An 18305-nucleotide genomic window follows, 5' to 3' on the forward strand; every position below is an offset into this window, starting at 1 on the left:
GTCCCATTTAGCACTGTGCAGCGGGTGCCCCTGGGCCCAGCAGTTTCTCTTGTGCGGCAGGAGGAAGAGGCTAGCCCGGCTGCTGCGGCAGAGCTGCTGCCTTTCCTTACTGGAGCACCTCTTCAGCCTGGAGGGAACGCCCAGCGGACCAACGTTCTCCCGCCTGGCAGCGCGCATGAAGGCCAACACGGACAGGGCAGCGGACTCCTATTGGGCAGCAGACTCCCGCCACAGATCCGCTTAGCTTCATTGCCACCCTGTTCCGTCTCATTAAACGTCTCCTTTATGACGATCTTTGTTGTCGTTCTGAGATACGCTGTCGTGTCGTTTCCGTGGAGGGCTACTGGTGCTCCCTCAGCGATGGCTGCAGCTCTCTCGCAGGCCCTGGTGCAGACTCACGATTGAAGACGCTTCTGAGTTTAGGTCACATTCAAACCAGAGACCCTCTAAAACCCTGGCCCTCTCTCTTGCCCTTGTTCCTCACCCCCCACGTACGGTCAGCCGTACTGCTGCTCCCTATCCTTCCCCAGCTAAAGGGGAGGAGAAACCTGTTCAAGAAGGCAAGGGTGGCAGGAAAAGCCCCAGCTGCCGAGGGGACTTTGGACAGGTATCTCCAAAGGTTTTGCCTTGTCAGAACCCGTTGGGGGACTTGAAACAACACACCCTTCTGCCCCGCATTGCCCGCAAGTCAGCGTCTGCCGCAAAACTCTACGAACAATTACGGTGCATAAGCAGCACCGCAGACACTGGGGAAGAAACGTGGGGCCACAGCACGCAGGTAGGTCATAGGTCCGCTCCTCCTGCCCTTCCAGCTGGCAGCACTCCTCCCAGCGGCAGAATTCCTTAGGCTCATCCCCTCCGGCTGCCTACCAGCGGCTTTGGCGTGAGAAGGGTTTGCATCTGGAAGTTGTTATCTTCTGCGCTTCACGCTGAGGCACCTGTAAGATCGTGGCAGGCTTCCAAATCGCGGGCATAGCTACAGAAGAGGGGCAGGAGCTCACCGGCGAATTGCAGCTCCGTTAGGGAACTGCAGAATGGCAGGGGCTTCACTCCAGGAGCTTCCAGTCACCTGCAGGAGCTCTGCCTGTGCAGCTTTGCCCCTGGCACCCTCCTTAGCACAGAAGTTCGGTGGCCGAGCTCACAGCTGTGCCAGGCCTTCTGGTCCAAAAGCTTCCGTTTCTTCACACAGGCGTTAAGCAGGACCGGGGTCCCTCCGGCCGCACGTAATGGCCTCCCCGCTGCCAGCTGGGACCGTCCGTATGTGTGGCACCTACTGCAGTGGCCAGTTGTGCCTTCAGCCATCCCCGAGGTGGGTGGATAAAGCTAACCCACTCCAAAAGTCAGCCCAAAAGGGGACCGATAAAGTCACAGAGTCTCACTTCAGAGATGACCTGGAGGTGCCTGGATTCTCGGTACCCAGCTGTGCTCCAGAGCGGCCAGCTGCACGTTTCAAGGATGCTTCTGGTCCCCAGGCTCCCAGGAACGTTCTTCTGCTCAGCCATTTCCCCTTCGGAGCAGTCACCCTCAGGCTGCTCACACCTGCCTGTTCCTGCCCTACCAGCACCCCAACCGCGTGGCATCACAAGCACCTGCACAGCAGAAGCAGAGCCCAAATCCTCCTCTTCTCAGCTCAAATATTGTTGGAGCCAAGCCTCATTTTTAGGGTACGAACCCTCATAATTTCCAACCCCCCGCTTTTAAGGGCCAAACACTCATTTCAAGGGCCCAGAGCCTCATTCTTAAGGACCAAAGTCTGATTATGACAGCTTTGATTCTAGAGTTCAGAATTGCATTTTAATGGCCCAAACCCTCATTTTTAGGGTCCAAACCCCTCTTTTCTGGCTCAAAGCTTCAATTTTAAGGTCCACAGCTTTGATTCTAGAGTTTAGAATGGACTTTTTGTAGCCCACACCCTCATTTTTAGGGTCCAAACCCCTCTTTTGGGGCTCCAAGCTTCATTTTTAGGGTCCACAGCTTTGATTCTAGACTTCAGAATTGCCTTTTTAATGGCCCAAACCCTCATTTTGATGGTCCAAACCCCTCTTTTAGGGCTCAAAGCTTCATTTTTAGGGTCTACAGCTTGGATTCTAGAGTTCAGAACTGCCTTTTTATGGCCCAAACCCTCATTTTTAGGGTCCAAAGGCTCCATTTCAGTTTACAAAATCTCATTTTGAGAGTCCAAAGCTGCATTTTGAGTTTCTGAAGTCTGATTTTCAGGCTCCAAAGGCTCGGTTTTAGGATCCAGCCAGTTGTTTTTAGGGTCCAAGCCATATACTGAGTTTCTAAACCCTCATTTTTAGGGTCAAAACCGCTCTTTTGGGACTCAAAGCTTCATTTTTAGGCTCCACAGCTTGGATTCTAGAGTTCAGAACTGCCTTTTTATGGCCCAAACCCTCATTTTTAAGGTCCAAAGGCTCCATTTCAGTTTACAAAATCTCATTTTTAGAGTCCAAAGCTGCATTTTGAGTTTCTGAAGTCTGATTTTCAGGATCCAAAGGCTCGGTTTTAGGATCCAGCCAGTTGTTTTTAGGGTCCAAGCCATATACTGAGTTTCCAAACCATCATTTTTATGGTCCAACCGCTCTTTTGGGGCTCAAAGCTTCATTTTTAGGGTCCACAGCTTTGAGTCTAGAGTTCAGAATTGCCTTTTATGACCCAAACCCTCATTTTTAGGGTCCAAACCCCTCTTCTGGGGCTCAAAGCTTCATTTTTAGGGTCCACAGCTTTCATTTTAGAGTTCAAAACGGCCTTTTCACGGCCAAAACCCTCATTTTTAGGGTGTAAACCCCTCTTTTGGGGCTCAAAGCTTCATTTTTAGGGTCCACAGCTTTGACTCTAGAGTTCAGAATTGCCTTTTTATGGCCCAAACCATCATTTTTAAGGTCCAAAGGCTCCGCTTCAGTTTACAAAATCTCATTTTGAGAGTCCAAAGCTGCATTTTTAGCGTCTAAAGTCTGATTTTCAGGCTCCAAAGGCTCGGTTTTAGGATCCAGCCAGTTGTTTTTAGGGTCCAAGCCATATACTGAGTTTCCAAACCATCATTTTTATGGTCCAACCCCTCTTTTGGGGCTCAAAGCTTCATTTTTAGGGTCCACAGCTTTGATTCTAGAGTTCAGAATTGCCTTTTATGGCCCAAACCCTCATTTTTAGGGTCCAAACCCCTCTTCTGGGGCTCAAAGCTTCATTTTTAGGGTCCACAGCTTTGATTCTAGAGTTCAGAACTGCCTTTTTATGGCCCAAACCCTCATTTTGAGGGTCCAAACCCCTGTTTTGGGGCTCAAAGCTTCATTTTTAGGGTCCACAGCTTTGATTCTAGAGTTCAGAACTGCCTTTTTATGGCCCAAACCCTCATTTTTAGTGTCCAAACCGCTCTTTTGGGGCTCCAAGCTTCATTTTTAGGGTCCACAGCTTTGATTCTAGAGTTCAGAATTGCCTTTTTATGGCCCAAACCCTCATTTTGATGGTCCAAACCCCTCTTTTGGGGCTCAAAGCTTCATTTTTAGGGTCCACAGCTTTGATTCTAGACTGCAGAGTTGCCTTTTTTATGGCCCAACCCTCATTTTTAGGGTCCAAACTGCTCCTTTGGGGCACAAAGCTTCATTTTTAGGCTCCACAGCTTGGATTCTAGAGTTCAGAATTGCCTTTTTATGGCCCAAACCCTCATTTTTAGGGTCCAAACCCCACTTTGGGGCTCAAAGCTTCATTTTTAGGGTCCACAGCTTTGATTTTAGAGTTCAAAACTGCCTTTTCATGGCCAAAACCCTCATTTTTGTGGTGTAAACCCCTCTTTTTGGGGCTCAAAGCTCCACTTTTAGCGTCCACAGCTTTGAGTCTGGAGTTCAGAATTGCCTTTTTATGGCCCAAACCCTCATTTTGAGGGTCCAAACCCCTGTTTTGGGGCTCAAAGCTTCATTTTTAGGGTCCACAGCTTTGATTCTAGACTTCAGAATTGCCTTTTTAATGGCCCAAACCCTCATTTTGAGGGTCCAAACCCCTGTTTTGGGGCTCAAAGCTTCATTTTTAGGGTCCACAGCTTTGAGTCTAGAGTTCAGAATTGCCTTTTTATGGCCCAAACCCTCATTTTTAAGGTCCAAAGGCTCCGCTTCAGTTTACAAAATCTCATTTTGAGAGTCCAAATCTGCATTTTTAGTTTCTAAAGTCTGATTTTCAGGCTCCAAAGGCTCGGTTTTAGGATCCAGCCAGTTCTTTTTAGGGTCCAAGCCATATACTGAGTTTCTAAACCCTCATTTTTAGGGTCCAAACCGCTCTTTTGGGGCTCAAAGCTTCATTTTTAGGGTCCACAGCTTGGATTCTAGACTTCAGAATTGCCTTTTTATGGCCCAAACCCTCATTTTTAGGGTCCAAACCCCTCTTTTGGGCCTCCAATCTTCATTTTTAGGGTCCACAGCTTTGATTCTAGACTTCAGAGTTGCCTTTTTATGGCCCAAACCCTCATTTTTAGGGTCCAAACCCCTCTTTTGGGGCTCAAAGCTTCATTTTTAGGGTTCACAGCTTTGATTCTAGACTTCAGAATTGCCTTTTTATGGCCCAAACCCTCATTTTTAGGGTCCAAACCCCTCTTTTGGGGCTCAAACTTCATTTTTAGGGTCCACAGCTTTGACTCTAGACTTCAGAATTGCCTTTTTATGGCCCAAACCCTCATTTTTTGGGTGTAAACCCCTCTTCTGGGGCTCAAAGATTCATTTTTACGGTACACAGCTTTGATTTTAGAGTTCAAAACTGCCTTTTCACGGCCAAAACCCTCATTTTTGTGGTGTAAACCCCTCTTTTGGGGCTCAAAGCTCCAGTTTTAGCGTCCACAGCTTTGACTCTAGACTGCAGAATTCCCTTTTTATGGCCCAAACCCTCATTTTTAGGGTCCAAACCCCTGTTTTGTGGATCAAAGCTTCATTTTTAGGGTCCACAGCTTTGATTCTAGAGTTCAGAATTGCCTTTTTATGGCCCAAACCCTCATTTTTAGGGTCCAAACCCCACTTTGGGGCTCAAAGCTTCATTTTTAGGGTCCACAGCGTTGAGTCTAGAGTTCAGAACTGCCTTTTTATGGCCCAAACCCTCATTTTTAGGGTCCAAACCGCTCTTTTGGGGCTCCAAGTTTCATTTTTAGGCTCCACAGCTTGGATTCTAGAGTTCAGAATTGCCTTTTTATGGCCCAAACCTTCATTTTGATGGTCCAAACTCCTCTTTTGGGGCTCCAAGCTTCATTTTTAGGGTCCACAGCTTGGATTCTAGAGTTCAGAATTGCCTTTTTATGGCCCAAACCCTCATTTTGAGGGTGTAAACCCTTCTTTCGGGGATCAAAGCTTCATTTTTAGGGTCCACAGCTTTGATTTTAGAGTTCAAAACTGCCTTTTCATGGCCAAAACCCTCATTTTTGTGGTGTAAACCCCTCTTTTGGGGCTCAAAGCTCCACTTTTAGCGTCCACAGCTTTGAGTCTGGAGTTCAGAATTGCCTTTTTAAGGCCCAAACCCTCATTTTTTGGGTGTAAACCCCTCTTTTGGGGCTCGAAGCTTCATTTTTAGGGTACACAGCTTTGATTTTAGAGTTCAAAACTGCCTTTTCACGGCCCAAACCTTCACTTTTGTGGTGTAAACCCCTCTTTTGGGGCTCAAAGCTGTACTTTTAGCGTCCACAGCTTTGATTCTAGAGTTCAGAATTGCATTTTAATGGCCCAAACCCTCATTTTTAGGGTCCAAACCCCTCTTTTGGGGCTCAAAGCTTCATTTTTAGGGTCCACAGCTTTGATTCTAGACTTCAGAATTGCCTTTTTAATGGCCCAAACCCTCATTTTGATGGTCCAAACCCCTCTTTTAGGGCTCAAAGCTTCATTTTTAGGGTCTACAGCTTGGATTCTAGAGTTCAGAACTGCCTTTTTATGGCCCAAACCCTCATTTTTAGGGTCCAAAGGCTCCATTTCAGTTTACAAAATCTCATTTTGAGAGTCCAAAGCTGCATTTTGAGTTTCTGAAGTCTGATTTTCAGGATCCAAAGGCTCGGTTTTAGGATCCAGCCAGTTGTTTTTAGGGTCCAAGCCATATACTGAGTTTCTAAACCCTCATTTTTAGGGTCAAAACCGCTCTTTTGGGACTCAAAGCTTCATTTTTAGGGTCCACAGCTTTGACTCTAGAGTTCAGAATTGCCTTTTTATGGCCCAAACCGTCATTTTTAAGGTCCAAAGGCTCCATTTCAGTTTACAAAATCTCGTTTTTAGAGTCCAAAGCTGCATTTTTAGTTTCTAAAGTCTGATTTTCAGGCTCCAAAGGCTCGGTTTTAGGATCCAGCCAGTTGTTTTTAGGGTCCAAGCCATATACTGAGTTTCCAAATCCTCATTTTTATGGTGTAAACCCCTCTTTTGGGGCTCAAAGCTTCATTTTTAGGGTCCACAGCTTTCATTTTAGAGTTCAAAACGGCCTTTTCACGGCCAAAACCCTCATTTTTAGGGTGTATACCCCTCTTTTGGGGCTCAAAGCTTCATTTTTAGGGTCCACAGCTTTGACTCTAGAGTTCAGAATTGCCTTTTTATGGCCCAAACCATCATTTTTAAGGTCCAAAGGCTCCATGTCATTTTACAAAATCTCATTTTGAGAGTCCAAAGCTGCATTTTTAGTTTCTAAAGTCTGATTTTCAGGCTCCAAAGGCTCGGTTTTAGGATCCAGCCCGTTGTTTTTTGGGTCCAAGCCATATACTGAGTTTCTAAACCCTCATTTTTAGGGTCAAAACCGTACTTTGGGACTCAAAGCTTCATTTTTAGGGTCCACAGCTTTGATTCTAGAGTTCAGAATTGCCTTTTTATGGCCCAAACCCTCATTTTGATGGTCCAAACCCCTCTTTTGGGGCTCAAAGCTTCATTTTTAGGGTCCACAGCTTTGATTCTAGAGTTCAGAACTGCCTTTTTATGGCCCAAACCCTCATTTTTAGTGTCCAAACCGCTCTTTTGGGGCTCCAAGCTTCATTTTTAGGGTCCACAGCTTTGATTCTAGAGTTCAGAATTGCCTTTTTATGGCCCAAACCCTCATTTTGATGGTCCAAACCCCTCTTTTGGGGCTCAAAGCTTCATTTTTAGGGTCCACAGCTTTGATTCTAGACTTCAGAGTTGCCTTTTTTATGGCCCAACCCTCATTTTTAGGGTTCAAACTGCTCCTTTGGGGCACAAAGCTTCATTTTTAGGCTCCACAGCTTGGATTCTAGAGTTCAGAATTGCCTTTTTATGGCCCAAACCCTCATTTTTAGGGTCCAAACCCCACTTTGGGGCTCAAAGCTTCATTTTTAGGGTCCACAGCTTTGATTTTAGAGTTCAAAACTGCCTTTTCATGGCCAAAACCCTCATTTTTGTGGTGTAAACCCCTCTTTTGGGGCTCAAAGCTCCACTTTTAGCGTCCACAGCTTTGAGTCTGGAGTTCAGAATTGCCTTTTTTTGGCCCAAACCCTCGTTTTGAGGGTCCAAACCCCTGTTTTGGGGCTCAAAGCTTCATTTTTAGGGTCCAGAGCTTTGAGTCTAGAGTTCAGAATTGCCTTTTTATGGCCCAAACCCTCATTTTTAAGGTCCAAAGGCTCCGCTTCAGTTTACAAAATCTCATTTTGAGAGTCCAAAGCTGCATTTTTAGTTTCTAAAATCTGATTTTCAGGCTCCAAAGGCTCGGTTTTAGGATCCAGCCAGTTCTTTTTAGGGTCCAAGCCATATACTGAGTTTCTAAACCCTCATTTTTAGGGTCCAAACCGCTCTTTTGGGGCTCAAAGCTTCATTTTTAGGGTCCACAGCTTGGATTCTAGACTTCAGAATTGCATTTTTATGGCCCAAACCCTCATTTTTAGGGTCCAAACCCCTCTTTTGGGCCTCCAATCTTCATTTTTAGGGTCCACAGCTTTGATTCTAGACTTCAGAATTGCCTTTTTATGGCCCAAACCCTCATTTTTAGGGTCCAAACCCCTCTTTTGGGGCTCAAAGATTCATTTTTAGGGTTCACAGCTTTGAGTCTGGAGTTCAGAATTGCCTTTTTAAGGCCCAAACCCTCATTTTGATGGTCCAAACCCCGCTTTTGGGGCTCAGAGCTTCATTTTTATGGTCCACAGCTTTGACTCTAGACTTCAGAATTGCCTTTTTATGGCCCAAACCCTCATTTTTTGGGTGTAAACCCCTCTTTTGGGGCGCGAAGCTTCATTTTTAGGGTACACAGCTTTGATTTTAGAGTTCAAAACTGCCTTTTCACGGCCAAAACCCTCACTTTTGTGGTGTAAACCCCTCTTTTGGGGCTCAAAGCTCCAGTTTTAGCGTCCACAGCTTTGAGTCTGGAGTTCAGAATTGCCTTTTTATGGCCCAAACCCTCATTTTTAGGGTCCAAACCCCTGTTTTGGGGCTCAAAGCTTCATTTTTAGGGTCCACAGCTTTGATTCTAGACTTCAGAGTTGCCTTTTTTATGGCCCAACCCTCATTTTTAGGGTCCAAACTGCTCCTTTGGGGCACAAAGCTTCATTTTTAGGGTCCACAGCTTGGATTCTAGAGTTCAGAATTGCCTTTTTATGGCCCAAACCCTCATTTTTAGGGTCCAAACCCCACTTTGGGGCTCAAAGCTTCATTTATAGGGTCCACAGCTTGGATTCTAGACTGCAGAATTGCCTTTTTATGGCCCAAACCCTCATTTTTAGGGTCCAAACCCCTGTTTTGGGGCTCAGAGCTTCATTTTTAGGGTCCACAGCTTTGACTCTAGACTTCAGAATTGCCTTTTTATGGCCCAAACCCTCATTTTTTGAGTGTAAACCCCTCTTTTGGGGCTCGAAGCTTCATTTTCAGGGTACACAGCTTTGATTTTAGAGTTCAAAACTGCCTTTTCACGACAAAACCCTCACTTTTGTGGTGTAAACCCCTCTTTTGGGGCTCAAAGCTCCAGTTTTAGCGTCCACAGCTTTGAGTCTGGAGTTCAGAATTGCCTTTTTATGGCCCAAACCCTCATTTTGAGGGTCCAAACCCCTGTTTTGGGGCTCAAAGCTTCATTTTTAGGGTCCACAGCTTTGATTCTAGACTTCAGAGTTGCCTTTTTTATGGCCCAACCCTCATTTTTAGGGTCCAAACTGCTCCTTTGGGGCACAAAGCTTCATTTTTAGGCTCCACAGCTTGGATTCTAGAGTTCAGAATTGCCTTTTTATGGCCCAAACCCTCATTTTTAGGGTCCAAACCCCACTTTTGGGGCTCAAAGCTTCATTTTTAGGGTCCACAGCGTTGAGTCTAGAGTTCAGAATTGCCTTTTTATGGCCCAAACCCTCATTTTTAAGGTCCAAAGGCTCCGCTTCAGTTTACAAAATCTCATTTTGAGAGTCCAAAGCTGCATTTTTAGTTTCTAAAGTCTGATTTTCAGGCTCCAAGGGCTCGGTTTTAGGATCCAGCCAGTTCTTTTTAGGGTCCAAGCCATATACTGAGTTTCTAAACCCTCATTTTTAGGGTCCAAACCGCTCTTTTGGGGCTCAAAGCTTCATTTTTAGGGTCCACAGCTTGGATTCTAGACTGCAGAATTGCCTTTTTATGGCCCAAACCCTCATTTTGATGGTCCAAACCCCTCTTTTGGGGGTCAAACTTCATTTTTAGGGTCCACAGCTTTGACTCTAGACTTCAGAATTGCCTTTTTATGGCCCAAACCCTCATTTTTTGGGTGTAAACCCCTCTTTTGGGGCTCGAAGCTTCATTTTTACGGTACACAGCTTTGATTTTAGAGTTCAAAACTGCCTTTTCACGGCCAAAACCCTCATTTTTGTGGTGTAAACCCCTCTTTTGGGGCTCAAAGCTCCAGTTTTAGCGTCCACAGCTTTGAGTCTGGAGTTCAGAATTGCCTTTTTATGGCCCAAACCCTCATTTTGAGGGTCCAAACCCCTGTTTTGGGGCTCAAAGCTTCATTTTTAGGGTCCACAGCTTTGATTCTAGACTTCAGAGTTGCCTTTTTTATGGCCCAACCCTCATTTTTAGGGTCCAAACTGCTCCTTTGGGGCACAAAGCTTCATTTTTAGGCTCCACAGCTTGGATTCTAGAGTTCAGAATTGCCTTTTTATGGCCCAAACCCTCATTTTTAGGGTCCAAACCCCACTTTTGGGGCTCAAAGCTTCATTTTTAGGGTCCACAGCGTTGAGTCTAGAGTTCAGAATTGCCTTTTTATGGCCCAAACCCTCATTTTTAAGGTCCAAAGGCTCCGCTTCAGTTTACAAAATCTCATTTTGAGAGTCCAAAGCTGCATTTTTAGTTTCTAAAGTCTGATTTTCAGGCTCCAAAGGCTCGGTTTTAGGATCCAGCCAGTTCTTTTTAGGGTCCAAGCCATATACTGAGTTTCTAAACCCTCATTTTTAGGGTCCAAACCGCTCTTTTGGGGCTCAAAGCTTCATTTTTAGGGTCCACAGCTTGGATTCTAGACTTCAGAATTGCATTTTTATGGCCCAAACCCTCATTTTTAGGGTCCAAACCCCTCTTTTGGGCCTCCAATCTTCATTTTTAGGGTCCACAGCTTTGATTCTAGACTTCAGAACTGCCTTTTTATGGCCCAAACCCTCATTTTTAGGGTCCAAACCCCTCTTTTGGGGCTCAAAGCTTCATTTTTAGGGTTCACAGCTTTGATTCTAGACTTCAGAATTGCCTTTTTAAGGCCCAAACCCTCATTTTGATGGTCCAAACCCCTCTTTTGGGGCTGAAAGCTTCATTTTTAGGGTCCACAGCTTTGACTCTAGACTTCAGAATTGCCTTTTTATGGCCCAAACCCTCATTTTTTGGGTGTAAACCCCTCTTTTGGGGCTCGAAGCTTCATTTTTACGGTACACAGCTTTGATTTTAGAGTTCAAAACTGCCTTTTCACGGCCAAAACCCTCACTTTTGTGGTGTAAACCCCTCTTTTGGGGCTCAAAGCTCCAGTTTTAGCGTCCACAGCTTTGAGTCTGGAGTTCAGAATTGCCTTTTTATGGCCCAAACCCTCATTTTGAGGGTCCAAACCCCTGTTTTGGGGCTCAAAGCTTCATTTTTAGGGTCCACAGCTTTGATTCTAGACTTCAGAGTTGCCTTTTTTATGGCCCAACCCTCATTTTTAGGGTCCAAACTGCTCCTTTGGGGCACAAAGCTTCATTTTTAGGCTCCACAGCTTTGAGTCTGGAGTTCAGAATTGCCTTTTTATGGCCCAAACCCTCATTTTGAGGGTCCAAACCCCTGTTTTGGGGCTCAAAGCTTCATTTTTAGGCTCCACAGCTTTGAGTTTAGACTTCAGAATTGCCTTTTTAAGGCCCAAACCCTCATTTTGATGGTCCAAACCCCTCTTTTGGGGCTCAGAGCTTCATTTTTAGGGTCCACAGCTTTGACTCTAGACTTCAGAATTGCCTTTTTATGGCCCAAACCCTCATTTTTTGGGTGTAAACCCCTCTTTTGGGGCTCGAAGCTTCATTTTTACGGTACACAGCTTTGACTTTAGAGTTCAAAACTGCCTTTTCAAGGCCGCAACCCTCACTTTTGTGGTGTAAACCCCTCTTTTGGGTTCAAAGCTCCAGTTTTAGCGTCCACAGCTTTGAGTCTGGAGTTCAGAATTGCCTTTTTATGGCCCAAACCCTCATTTTTAGGGTCCAAACCCCTGTTTTGGGGCTCAAAGCTTCATTTTTAGGGTCCAGAGCTTTGATTCTAGAGTTCAGAATTGCCTTTTTATGGCCCAAACCCTCATTTTTAGGGTCCAAACCCCACTTTTGGGGCTCAAAGCTTCATTTTTAGGGTCCACAGCGTTGAGTCTAGAGTTCAGAATTGCCTTTTTATGGCCCAAACCCTCATTTTTAAGGTCCAAAGGCTCCGCTTCAGTTTACAAAATCTCATTTTGAGAGTCCAAATCTGCATTTTTAGTTTCTAAAGTCTGATTTTCAGGCTCCAAGGGCTCGGTTTTAGGATCCAGCCAGTTCTTTTTAGGGTCCAAGCCATATACTGAGTTTCTAAACCCTCATTTTTAGGGTCCAAACCGCTCTTTTGGGGCTCAAAGCTTCATTTTTAGGGTCCACAGCTTGGATTCTAGACTGCAGAATTGCCTTTTTATGGCCCAAACCCTCATTTTGATGGTCCAAACCCCTCTTTTGGGGCTCAAACTTCATTTTTAGGGTCCACAGCTTTGACTCTAGACTTCAGAATTGCCTTTTTATGGCCCAAACCCTCATTTTTTGGGTGTAAACCCCTCTTTTGGGGCGCGAAGCTTCATTTTTAGGGTACACAGCTTTGATTTTAGAGTTCAAAACTGCCTTTTCACGGCCAAAACCCTCACTTTTGTGGTGTAAACCCCTCTTTTGGGGCTCAAAGCTCCAGTTTTAGCGTGCACAGCTTTGATTCTAGACTGCAGAATTGCCTTTTTATGGCCCAAACCCTCATTTTTAGGGTCCAAACCCGTTTTGGGGCTCAAAGCTTCATTTTTAGGGTCCACAGCTTTGATTCTAGACTTCAGAGTTGCCTTTTTTATGGCCCAACCCTCATTTTTAGGGTCCAAACTGCTCCTTTGGGGCACAAAGCTTCATTTTTAGGCTCCACAGCTTGGATTCTAGAGTTCAAAACTGCCTTTTCCTGGCCAAAACCCTCATTTTTAGGGTCCAAACCCCACTTTTGGGGCTCAAAGCTTCCTTTTTAGGGTCCATAGCGTTGAGTCTGGAGTTCAGAATTGCCTTTTTATGGCCCAAACCCTTATTTTTAGGATCCAAACCCCTCTTTCGGGGCTCAAAGCTTCATTTTTAGGCTCCACAGCTCGGATTCTAGAGTTCAGAATTGCCTTTTTATGGCCCAAACCTTCATTTTGATGGTCTAAACTCCTCTTTTGCGGCTCAAAGCTTCATTTTTAGGGTCCACAGCTTGGATTCTAGAGTTCAGAATTGCCTTTTTATGGCCCAAACCCTCATTTTTAAGGTCCAAAGGCTCCGCTTCAGTTTACAAAATCTCATTTTGAGAGTCCAAAGCTGCATTTTTAGTTTCTAAAGTCTGATTTTCAGGCTCTAAAGGCTCGGTTTTAGGATCCAGCCAGTTCTTTTTAGGGTCCAAGCCATATACTGAGTTTCTAAACCCTCATTTTTAGGGTCCAAACCGCTCTTTTGGGGCTCAAAGCTTCATTTTTAGGGTCCACAGCTTGGATTCTAGACTTCAGAATTGCCTTTTTATGGCCCAAACCCTCATTTTTAGGGTCCAAACCCCTCTTTTGGGGCTCAAAGCTTCATTTTTAGGGTTCACAGCTTTGATTCTAGACTTCAGAATTGCATTTTTAAGGCCCAAACCCTCGTTTTGATGGTCCAAACCCCTCTTTTGGGGCTCAGACTTCATTTTTAGGGTCCACAGCTTTGACTCTAGACTTCAGAATTGCCTTTTTATGGCCCAACCCTCATTTTTAGGGTCCAAACTGCTCCTTTGGGGCACAAAGCTTCATTTTTAGGCTCCACAGCTTGGATTCTAGAGTTCAGAATTGCCTTTTTATGGCCCAAACCCTCATTTTTAGGGTCCAAACCCCACTTTTGGGGCTCAAAGCTTCATTTTTAGGGTCCACAGCGTTGAGTCTAGAGTTCAGAATTGCCTTTTTATGGCCCAAACCCTCATTTTTAAGGTCCAAAGGCTCCGCTTCAGTTTACAAAATCTCATTTTGAGAGTCCAAAGCTGCATTTTTAGTTTCTAAAGTCTGATTTTCAGGCTCCAAGGGCTCGGTTTTAGGATCCAGCCAGTTCTTTTTAGGGTCCAAGCCATATACTGAGTTTCTAAACCCTCATTTTTAGGGTCCAAACCGCTCTTTTGGGGCTCAAAGCTTCATTTTTAGGGTCCACAGCTTGGATTCTAGACTGCAGAATTGCCTTTTTATGGCCCAAACCCTCATTTTGATGGTCCAAACCCCTCTTTTGGGGCTCAAACTTCATTTTTAGGGTCCACAGCTTTGACTCTAGACTTCAGAATTGCCTTTTTATGGCCCAAACCCTCATTTTTTGGGTGTAAACCCCTCTTTTGGGGCTCGAAGCTTCATTTTTACGGTACACAGCTTTGATTTTAGAGTTCAAAACTGCCTTTTCACGGCCAAAACCCTCATTTTTGTGGTGTAAACCCCTCTTTTGGGGCTCAAAGCTCCAGTTTTAGCGTCCACAGCTTTGAGTCTGGAGTTCAGAATTGCCTTTTTATGGCCCAAACCCTCATTTTGAGGGTCCAAACCCCTGTTTTGGGGCTCAAAGCTTCATTTTTAGGGTCCACAGCTTTGATTCTAGACTTCAGAGTTGCCTTTTTTATGGCCCAACCCTCATTTTTAGGGTCCAAACTGCTCCTTTGGGGCACAAAGCTTCATTTTTAGGCTCCACAGCTTGGATTCTAGAGTTCAGAATTGCCTTTTTATGGCCCAAACCCTCATTTTTAGGGTCCAAACCCCACTTTTGGGGCTCAAAGCTTCATTTTTAGGGTCCACAGCGTTGAGTCTAGAGTTCAGAATTGCCTTTTTATGGCCCAAACCCTCATTTTTAAGGTCCAAAGGCTCCGCTTCAGTTTACAAAATCTCATTTTGAGAGTCCAAAGCTGCATTTTTAGTTTCTAAAGTCTGATTTTCAGGCTCCAAAGGCTCGGTTTTAGGATCCAGCCAGTTCTTTTTAGGGTCCAAGCCATATACTGAGTTTCTAAACCCTCATTTTTAGGGTCCAAACCGCTCTTTTGGGGCTCAAAGCTTCATTTTTAGGGTCCACAGCTTGGATTCTAGACTTCAGAATTGCATTTTTATGGCCCAAACCCTCATTTTTAGGGTCCAAACCCCTCTTTTGGGCCTCCAATCTTCATTTTTAGGCTCCACACCTTTGAGTCTGGAGTTCAGAATTGCCTTTTTAAGGCCCAAACCCTCATTTTGAGGGTCCAAACCCCTCTTTTGGGGCTCAGAGCTTCATTTTTAGGGTCCACAGCTTTGACTCTAGACTTCAGAATTGCCTTTTTATGGCCCAAACCCTCATTTTTTGGGTGTAAACCCCTCTTTTGGGGCTCGAAGTTTCATTTTTAGGGTACACAGCTTTGACTTTAGAGTTCAAAACTGCCTTTTCAAGGCCACAACCCTCACTTTTGTGGTGTAAACCCCTCTTTTGGGTTCAAAGCTCCAGTTTTAGCGTCCACAGCTTTGAGTCTGGAGTTCAGAATTGCCTTTTTATGGCCCAAACCCTCATTTTGAGGGTCCAAACCCCTGTTTTGGGGCTCAAAGCTTCATTTTTAGGGTCCAGAGCTTTGATTCTAGAGTTCAGAATTGCCTTTTTATGGCCCAAACCCTCATTTTTAGGGTCCAAACCCCACTTTTGGGGCTCAAAGCTTCATTTTTAGGGTCCACAGCGTTGAGTCTAGAGTTCAGAATTGCCTTTTTATGGCCCAAACCCTCATTTTTAAGGTCCAAAGGCTCCGCTTCAGTTTACAAAATCTCATTTTGAGAGTCCAAATCTGCATTTTTAGTTTCTAAAGTCTGATTTTCAGGCTCCAAGGGCTCGGTTTTAGGATCCAGCCAGTTCTTTTTAGGGTCCAAGCCATATACTGAGTTTCTAAACCCTCATTTTTAGGGTCCAAACCGCTCTTTTGGGGCTCAAAGCTTCATTTTTAGGGTCCACAGCTTGGATTCTAGACTGCAGAATTGCCTTTTTATGGCCCAAACCCTCATTTTGATGGTCCAAACCCCTCTTTTGGGGCTCAGAGCTTCATTTTTAGGGTCCACAGCTTTGACTCTAGACTTCAGAATTGCCTTTTTATGGCCCAAACCCTCATTTTTTGGGTGTAAACCCCTCTTTTGGGGCGCGAAGCTTCATTTTTAGGGTACACAGCTTTGATTTTAGAGTTCAAAACTGCCTTTTCACGGCCAAAACCCTCACTTTTGTGGTGTAAACCCCTCTTTTGGGGCTCAAAGCTCCAGTTTTAGCGTGCACAGCTTTGATTCTAGACTGCAGAATTGCCTTTTTATGGCCCAAACCCTCATTTTTAGGGTCCAAACCCCTGTTTTGGGGCTCAAAGCTTCATTTTTAGGGTCCACAGCTTTGATTCTAGACTTCAGAGTTGCCTTTTTTATGGCCCAACCCTCATTTTTAGGGTCCAAACTGCTCCTTTGGGGCACAAAGCTTCATTTTTAGGCTCCACAGCTTGGATTCTAGAGTTCAGAATTGCCTTTTTATGGCCCAAACCCTCATTTTTAGGGTCCAAACCCCACTTTGGGGCTCAAAGCTTCATTTTTAGGGTCCACAGCGTTGAGTCTAGAGTTCAGAATTGCCTTTTTATGGCCCAAACCCTCATTTTTGGGTCCAAACCCCTCTTTTGGGGCTCCAAGTTTCATTTTTAGGCTCCACAGCTTGGATTCTAGAGTTCAGAATTGCCTTTTTATGGCCCAAACCTTCATTTTGATGGTCTAAACTCCTCTTTTGCGGATCAAAGCTTCATTTTTAGGGTCCACAGCTTGGATTCTAGAGTTCAGAATTGCCTTTTTATGGCCCAAACCCTCATTTTGAGGGTGTAAACCCTTCTTTCGGGGATCAAAGCTTCATTTTTAGGGTCCACAGCTTTGATTTTAGAGTTCAAAACTGCCTTTTCATGGCCAAAACCCTCATTTTTGTGGTGTAAACCCCTCTTTTTGGGGCTCAAAGCTCCACTTTTAGCGTCCACAGCTTTGAGTCTGGAGTTCAGAATTGCCTTTTTAAGGCCCAAACCCTCATTTTGATGGTCCAAACCCCGCTTTTGGGGCTCAGAGCTTCATTTTTAGGGTCCACAGCTTTGACTCTAGACTTCAGAATTGCCTTTTTATGGCCCAAACCCTCATTTTTTGGGTGTAAACCCCTCTTTTGGGGCGCGAAGCTTCATTTTTAGGGTCCACAGCTTTGATTTTAGAGTTCAAAACTGCCTTTTCACGGCCAAAACCCTCACTTTTGTGGTGTAAACCCCTCTTTTGGGGCTCAAAGCTCCAGTTTTAGCGTCCACAGCTTTGAGTCTGGAGTTCAGAATTGCCTTTTTATGGCCCAAACCCTCATTTTGAGGGTCCAAACCCCTGTTTTGGGGCTCAAAGCTTCATTTTTAGGGTCCACAGCTTTGATTCTAGACTTCAGAGTTGCCTTTTTTATGGCCCAACCCTCATTTTTAGGGTCCAAACTGCTCCTTTGGGGCACAAAGCTTCATTTTTAGGCTCCACAGCTTGGATTCTAGAGTTCAGAATTGCCTTTTTATGGCCCAAACCCTCATTTTTAGGGTCCAAACCCCACTTTGGGGCTCAAAGCTTCATTTTTAGGGTTCACAGCTTGGATTCTAGACTGCAGAATTGCCTTTTTATGGCCCAAACCCTCATTTTTAGGGTCCAAACCCCTGTTTTGGGGCTCAGAGCTTCATTTTTAGGGTCCACAGCTTTGACTCTAGACTTCAGAATTGCCTTTTTATGGCCCAAACCCTCATTTTTTGGGTGTAAACCCCTCTTTTGGGGCTCGAAGCTTCATTTTTAGGGTACACAGCTTTGATTTTAGAGTTCAAAACTGCCTTTTCACGGCCAAAACCCTCACTTTTGTGGTGTAAACCCCTCTTTTGGGGCTCAAAGCTCCACTTTTAGCGTCCACAGCTTTGAGTCTGGAGTTCAGAATTGCCTTTTTATGGCCCAAACCCTCATTTTGAGGGTCCAAACCCCTGTTTTGGGGCTCAAAGCTTCATTTTTAGGGTCCACAGCTTTGATTCTGGAGTTCAGAGTTGCCTTTTTTATGGTCCAACCCTCATTTTTAGGGTCCAAACCCCACTTTTGGGGCTCAAAGCTTCATTTTTAGGGTCCACAGCGTTGAGTCTAGAGTTCAGAATTGCCTTTTTATGGCCCAAACCCTCATTTTTAAGGTCCAAAGGCTCCGCTTCAGTTTACAAAATCTCATTTTGAGAGTCCAAAGCTGCATTTTTAGTTTCTAAAGTCTGATTTTCAGGCTCCAAAGGCTCGGTTTTAGGATCCAGCCAGTTCTTTTTAGGGTCCAAGCCATATACTGAGTTTCTAAACCCTCATTTTTAGGGTCCAAACCGCTCTTTTGGGGCTCAAAGCTTCATTTTTAGGGTCCACAGCTTGGATTCTAGACTTCAGAATTGCGTTTTTATGGCCCAAACCCTCATTTTTAGGGTCCAAACCCCTCTTTTGGGCCTCCAATCTTCATTTTTAGGGTCCACAGCTTTGATTCTAGACTTCAGAATTGCCTTTTTATGGCCCAAACCCTCATTTTTAGGGTCCAAACCCCTCTTTTGGGGCTCTAAGCTTCATTTTTAGGCTCCACAGCTTTGATTCTAGACTTCAGAATTGCATTTTTAAGGCCCAAACCCTCATTTTGA

General features: G+C 44.9%; 1 pseudogene; it reads left to right on the plus strand.

Annotated features, from left to right (window-relative positions):
* The window catches only part of LOC142076129 (adenylate cyclase type 10-like), an 81692-nt pseudogene that overhangs the window by 15249 nt on the left and 48138 nt on the right, over window positions 1-18305 (plus strand).

This window comes from Calonectris borealis, unplaced genomic scaffold (genome assembly GCF_964195595.1).
Source record: "Calonectris borealis unplaced genomic scaffold, bCalBor7.hap1.2 HAP1_SCAFFOLD_33, whole genome shotgun sequence".
Lineage (NCBI taxonomy): Eukaryota > Metazoa > Chordata > Aves > Procellariiformes > Procellariidae > Calonectris > Calonectris borealis.